This window comes from Mycteria americana, chromosome 2 (genome assembly GCF_035582795.1).
Source record: "Mycteria americana isolate JAX WOST 10 ecotype Jacksonville Zoo and Gardens chromosome 2, USCA_MyAme_1.0, whole genome shotgun sequence".
NCBI classification, from domain to species: domain Eukaryota; kingdom Metazoa; phylum Chordata; class Aves; order Ciconiiformes; family Ciconiidae; genus Mycteria; species Mycteria americana.
The window spans coordinates 19,102,867-19,109,802 of NC_134366.1; positions in this window are offsets into that span (position 1 = coordinate 19,102,867).

The following is a 6,936-nucleotide window of genomic DNA, read 5'->3' on the forward strand; positions in this document are numbered from 1 at the left end:
CCTTGAGACTGAACGGTGGTATTTTTCAGCATTAGTGAAATGATAGTGAAAAGACAACACTGAAGATTTTGTCATTTTGAATTCCAGGTTCAAGCCCCCATTTTTAACAGTGATTGTACACTTGTCTAAAACAAAGTAGAAACATTATCAGATTCATACCTGATGTGTCTCTAGGCTGGAGTGCTCACTGGAAGATTTCACAGCTAACACTTTCCTTGGTTAGATTTCATTTCTCATTGTTGGCCAGTGCTTGACGTAGTCATTTTTTCTGACTGTTAGACATAAATTGATAAGGAGGAATGCTGCCAAAAGCGTTTCAAAATGTTAAGTATATAATTTCAAACACAGTTGCTTTTTTTTTTTTTAAACTTTCAAGAAGACTAATCTTAACAGAATCCAGCAACAAAAGTAAAATATAAACAGGACCATCTTGTCCTACTTCCATACTGGCAAGTCCTGGTTCAGAAGTTTTGGAAGTGAATGTTAGATCTCTTAGTCTGTTCTTTTTTATAACACAAGTCAAAAGCCTTTACACATACACTCTGTACTAAGCCAAATATTTTTTGTTTTGGAAAAACATTGCTTTGTGGTTCGAAGACTTTTAAAGATAAAGAATCCAGTCTTGCACCCAGCTAGCTCCAGATTTTCTAGGGTTTTGGGGTTTTTTCTGCTTTGGTTTTCTGCCTGAAATCCTGACACCATTTATAGCTCTGGGTGCTTTACCATTGACTTTAGTGGATCCAGGACCTTTTCCTCATTTTTTACTAGTATTAGCTTTTAAAAATATTTTCTTTAACCACCATCTCTTTTCCCTCAGGGCTCTTTGATGTTCCAAGAGTAGTTGGCACATTTTAGTCCAACCTATACCATACTTACATATGTTTACTTTTGCAGGGGCCATGGAGTTTTGTAGGTGGTAACCTGCCAGTGATTTATTTTATACCAAATATTTAACACATAAGCGCATACAAAACCAAAGCTTTTATTAAGGCTGCAAAATAAAACTTTCATGACTTAGGAAATGCCAGAATTAAGACTGCTGATGTAAATTAATTTCTGTCACATTCTTTGCATACAGTATATAGCTTTTTATATGGGCTCTACGCTTTTTTCCATAGATCACTGCCAGCGGCAAACACCTACCAGAGTATGTGTCGGTCTAAAGAGTTGAAAACTGGCAAAAGTGTAAAAAACTCAAACCAGATCTTATAATGGGAAAATCTGAGACAGTTTGCCTCATAAGTGATAGTTTCTGCTACTCCTGTAATGAAAAAGAGAGACAACAGGTTAGATTTGAGGTTGTACTCTAGCCATTAGAAACAATATATGGAAGGAAATACAGCAGTTAATATGGAACAGTTAGGTATCTCTTGCACTAAAGACATTTATTTAAAAACATTATTTATGTCCAGCAGGGGACCCTGCTCCACAGTTCACAGTAGCCCAAATGGACATTAGTGTGATGTACCTCAAGCATGCCTTCTTCTCTTAGTAGAAGACCTTCTGTATGATCTTCTCTTAGTAGAAGACCTTCTGTATGAAGGCTTATGAAAACAATAGGGTCTTCCAAAACTTAACTCTAGAGTTGCTCAAGAGAAATCTTTCCTCATCACTTGCATGCTGTTCCCACTACCATGATATAGGGACCCTGCGGAACAAGACAGACTCCTTGTTAAGGTGGTTTGATCAGGAGAATTTCTGGGCAGCCTGGTAATCTGTATTTGACTATAAGCCTTCAAAGTGGAATGCAAAAATCTCTGTCCAAGAGATTCTCTCTATCCAGGTATGAATACATTGACAAGGATTCTGTGCTGTGCTACTAGTGCTCACATGTGGCATTGCTGAAGGAGTGCAATCAGCACTTAGGAGAACAGAAGGTGACCCAAAGATTGTTACTTCAGGAGGCTGAGGCTTGTAGTACTGAACTAATGCTGATCAGCGTAGCCAAGACTGAAATGTTTTTATCATTGTGTCATCCAGCTATGAATGCATCTCTTTGGAAACGCCATTCTGCTGGAATGTTTTCTGTCAAAAGTTGCTGGTTCATTGAGAGTGAAACATTTCATGAAAGCTTATCTCGGCAAGACTTATAATGGAATACAGATAACTTTTGACAGTTCTCTGCTAGGCAGGTCAGCTGCCAGTTTTCCATTCAGTCAGATCTACTCCTGTATGGTGGCCTCTTCCGTGTCTCAAGGATCCAGGGAATACAAGGACCTCCTGGGATTCAGGGCTCCACTGCTCTAGAATAAATTCTTGCTTTTTGGAAATGCTGTAGATCTTCGTTTCCCAAATGAAGTTGTTACTGGAATGTCCATTTCCTAGAAAATGTTTTAACAGTTTTCATTCTAAATTGGGACAAATCAAGATATCGAAGTGCTGACATTTCTCAGAAAATGTAAATTCTGAGCTGTGACCAATTCTAACCATGAGCAACTTATAAGTATTTATAGCTGTAACATCCTAGAATAGGCAGAGGCTGAGAGGCTGAAGGCTTATCCGTAGGACAGATACAGCTCACTTGGAGGAAGCAGTTGCAACACAGAGCACATCTGCAGAGCTGTGTGCAGCCCTGTGAGCCAGTGCGCAGCAAATTAGCACTCCGATATGTCGCAGCACACTGTCATGCAGAGAAACTACACTGGGTTGTGGAAACAGTGAAATGGTATCGGCAACCTTTCAAGCTGTGGTGTGTGCATTCTCCTGCTCAGCTATAGTACAATGAAGAACTACATTGTGAAAAGGATCTAGTTTTCTCTCAGCAACTGGAGAAAAACATTTGTATTTCCTGTCTTTGTACTATTTTAACCACAGAGGTATCTTACAAAGACTAAACTTGTACTGTCAGCCTAATTTGATGTGCTTTTTTTATCAACGTACACAAAAATTATTTTAGGTGATTCCTTAAAATTGTTTGGATAATCAGGTCATTCCCAAACTTACTTAGAAAAGGGGATTCCTCTTTTGTTCATAGCTACACTGCAGAATTGTCGCTATTGCTTCTGTGCAGGTGGGGGTTGGCAGTATGGGTCATCTGAGGTCTATGGGATTGATCTTCTCACACAGAATAACTCTTCTTTTTTTCCGACTCTGAGTACCCGTATGCCAAGGTAACTTGACTTCTTCTTGTGTGTGACTTAGCAACAGTAAATTATATCTTTTGAACTACATTATTTCCCTTTTTTGTTGTTTGCATGAAAACCTAGCATCTCTGTGGGGCTATTGTTTTATTATTGTCATTATTAAGTGGGATTTCTGCATCTTCTCTGTTTGGACAGTGTGAGTTTACATTTCTTTCTCCATGCCAACTAGATGCTAAACTGTTACCTGTAAAGGGATAACAGTCTAGACATCTAAGGGAGGTTGGCTATCTCATAAGATTGGTGTCAGTTCTTTATGGAGGACATAGCAGAAAGAAGTACTACTTCATTGACATGGCGTTCTCCTCTGTTTATCTAGCTGTTCAGTGCTCTAAGGTACGGTTACAGGCAAATTAATCATCACGGATATCATTGCATGCTATTTTGCATGACATAAAATCATTCAACGAAAGAAGGAATAAAAGTTTGAGGTCTCTCCACTCTGTATCAGCAACCGTAGGGGATGGCTCTTTTAGGAGAAACTTGTCAATCCCTAAGCATGTACTATTAATCAGCTCATCGATACTTTGATTAGGAATCCTTTTACAACGTATAGAATAAATTGCTTGAAAACCAGTCAAGAAATAAAGACTGAAGGTTAGTAGACATTAAAAAGAATTTCTAAACAGGAAACTTAGCAGTTCTGAAAATAGTGAAAACACCTTGGAATTTAAATTTGATAATGCTTTGAAAACCAGTGAAGGATACAAGGCGTTGAGCAAAATAATGGTGGCTGATAGTGAGCTAGATACATTGTAGCAGGATTTGTTTCTCCTTATTTTCTTTTTCTTTCTTAGTTAATGATCATGCAAAAACCCCAATAGCATTAATGGAAAAACTCAAAACTATCCCCATGCTTTTCAGCTGGTTCATAATTATTTATTTAGGTATCAATCTTCTTTAGAGACCAACATTTACTAAAGATGACAGTAATATGCAGAATTTTAGCCTGAAAAATAAAGACTTGTAAAAAATAAATAATTGAAAACAACCAGACAAAAATATTTCTTTTGCTCTGGTTTGGGTTTTGATTAAAGAAAAATGCATATCTTGAAAGGTATGTACTGTAAGCAGTCCTGCGGGATGTAATAGTATTTCAGATTGCTAAGTTAAGCATGTCTGTAAAGCCTGTAGGATCAAATAATTGTAGTACATTGCTATTGTAAAAGATCGTGAAAGGCAGGAAAACAAAATGGGGTTTAGATGGCACCTGGCATGGAATTTTTCCAAAACTGCTGCATGGTTAAACTAGAGATTTAAGAAAAAATAATCATATTGAGCAATCATGTTTATGTAAGACTGCTTTGGATGTTTTTCATTATCCATATTGCAAAATATTGTCCAGCTTCAAACACGCTTAATACAGGTTGTCCGGACTTCTGCAAAATACTGGCTTGTGCAGAGAGCACACAAAAAAGAACATTTTACTGCATCCAGCTGCCTCAACTGATTAGAAACAAGGAAACAAGCAGAAAAAATGTGCCGCTCAGGTTTTGACAAAGCAAATGGCCTTTAAGGAAGCGGTGTCCCCCAGGGCCCGGTACCGGGGTCTGGGCCTCGCTCTACGGCCTCGAGAGACCCCAAACCACCGGCCACGGGGAGCAAAATCGGAGGGGAAAGGCGGGGGTGTGCGGGGGAAGAGATTTCCTCGCTCGGGACGGCGACGGGGACGGGACGGGACGGGAGGGGAGGGGACGGGGACGGGACGGGAGGGGACGGGGACGGGGACGGGAGGGGACGGGGACGGGGACGGGACGGGAGGGGACGGGGACGGGAGGGGACGGGACGGGACGGGAGGGGACGGGGACGGGACGGGACGGGAGGGGACGGGCACGGGAGGGGACGGGGACGGGGACGGGACGGGAGGGGACGGGGACGGGAGGGGACGGGACGGGGCTGCCGGGCAGGCGCGGGCTCCTGCTGCCCTCTGCTGGCTGCCGCCCCGCCCCGACCTCGCCCCGGGAGGGCTGAGGGCTCCTCAGGGCCCCCCAGCCGCACGGCGGGCTCCGGCAGGCCTTGAGGAGATGCTGAGCCTGTGTTAAGGGCCTCTTTGGCCTCGGTGAGATGGATTTCGAGGCGAGCAAAGCCCACCTCCCGCTGCACGGGACGCGCTAGAGCTGCTGCCTCTCCTTGAAGATGGTGCTAAGCAAATCGATTTTGGGTTCTTTCTGGGTTCGTGTGCTGGTTCGGAGCAGCACGGCGGTTTTGAAGCAATTGTCCCAGTCTTCCTCACCTATCGCATTCAGTTTTGGTGCTTGCAGAGGGGGTCCCTTTTGGAGGAACCTGACATATAAGCTCTTTTCTGGACAACCACCAAATGGGCACCAGCGCCTGACTGGGGACGTAGGGGTCCAGACCAATTCTGTATGAATTTTAATCATTGCAAAGTCTAAAGTACCATCCCCAAACTGCACACAGTTCAGACTTAGGGACCTCCTTACCTGCTTCTTTGACCCGAGCCACTCCTGTTGTGGTCCTGAACACAGCCAATCGAAAAATGCTGTGAAGAGAAAAAAAAAATTGCCTCGCACCAAACCATCTTGCAAACACATGAACTATGGACTCTCCCCACTTACGCAGAGCCCGTGCAGGGAAGGAAAGCAAGACTGGGATAAGTACTGCTTTATGTGTATTGACATACAAGTCACTGACTTCAGTTTGGATCTTCGGCAGGTTTGCTGGGTGACTCTGTGGCACCTATGCACCAGTAGACAGTACCTACAAATAGTGTCATATAGCTTATATGCCTTATACTAGACATCAGCAGAACATCTTTTTTTTTTCTTTTTTCCCCCTCTCTATTTACTTGATGCACAGTTTTTCAATCATAAAGGATAACATATGCATGTTTATGCTGCTTGTCAAACCAATGGCAGCATTTCACACTGCTGCATTCTGCAGTATAGGCACTTCCAAAGTCAAAACCCATGAATCAGTACTCTTGTTTGCACTATCACTGATATGATGTTTGCCTATCCAAAGGCTTTTTTTTTTTCCCTGCAAAAATATTGTTACTGAGATTCAGGTTTGAAGTTAAATTCTGTTCTTGTTTTTCCCAGCAGTATTTAAACACCTCAATTTCAGTAGAGTTGTTCTTGATTTGTGCTGTGACTGAGCACAAATGTCAGGTCTCATGTCATTTCATGAATTATTAGCCTGCAGGTGTAGCTATTCTGGGAGTCATCCCCAACTCTATAGCTTTTCTATGCCATTTCTGAAGATGATCCAAAGATGAGTTTGCATCTTAGGTAGCTTTATATGCACTGGCGTGGGTCCCCAAAATAATACAGCTGTGGTAGCAATGTATTGGTTGCAAAACCTATCAAGGAACCTGAGAAAATACAGAGGTATTAATTCAGAAGAAAAGAATTAGCTCATGCAGAGCTCCATACTACCACAGCTGGGCTGTGGATTCCCTGGAGGGACAGATCCTGGAGGTTTATCCCCATTTATTCCATGTCTTTTTGTGGTAGAGATATTGGAAACCATAGGAAAACCTAGGATGTCTTAGGAGTAGTTAACCCCGGAGACCTACTTCACTTGAAGGTCAAGGCAGAGAGTCTAGGAACTGTTGGGTATTTCATGTAGGACTGGGTCTGGCAGGGCTTCCAGGTTTCCCTGTCCTGGGCAGGAGCCCTGCAACCACCAGAATTCAGCTGCGGGTACCACCCCTCTGCGTCTGGAGCCTTTGCTGCTGCTGCTGCACAGCATTTCAGTTTTGACAAGCTGGTGTTTTCAAAAGAAATAATGCTTAGTCAAAAAATGGCCAGCCAGTTGTAAGTGATGTATTTGGTAT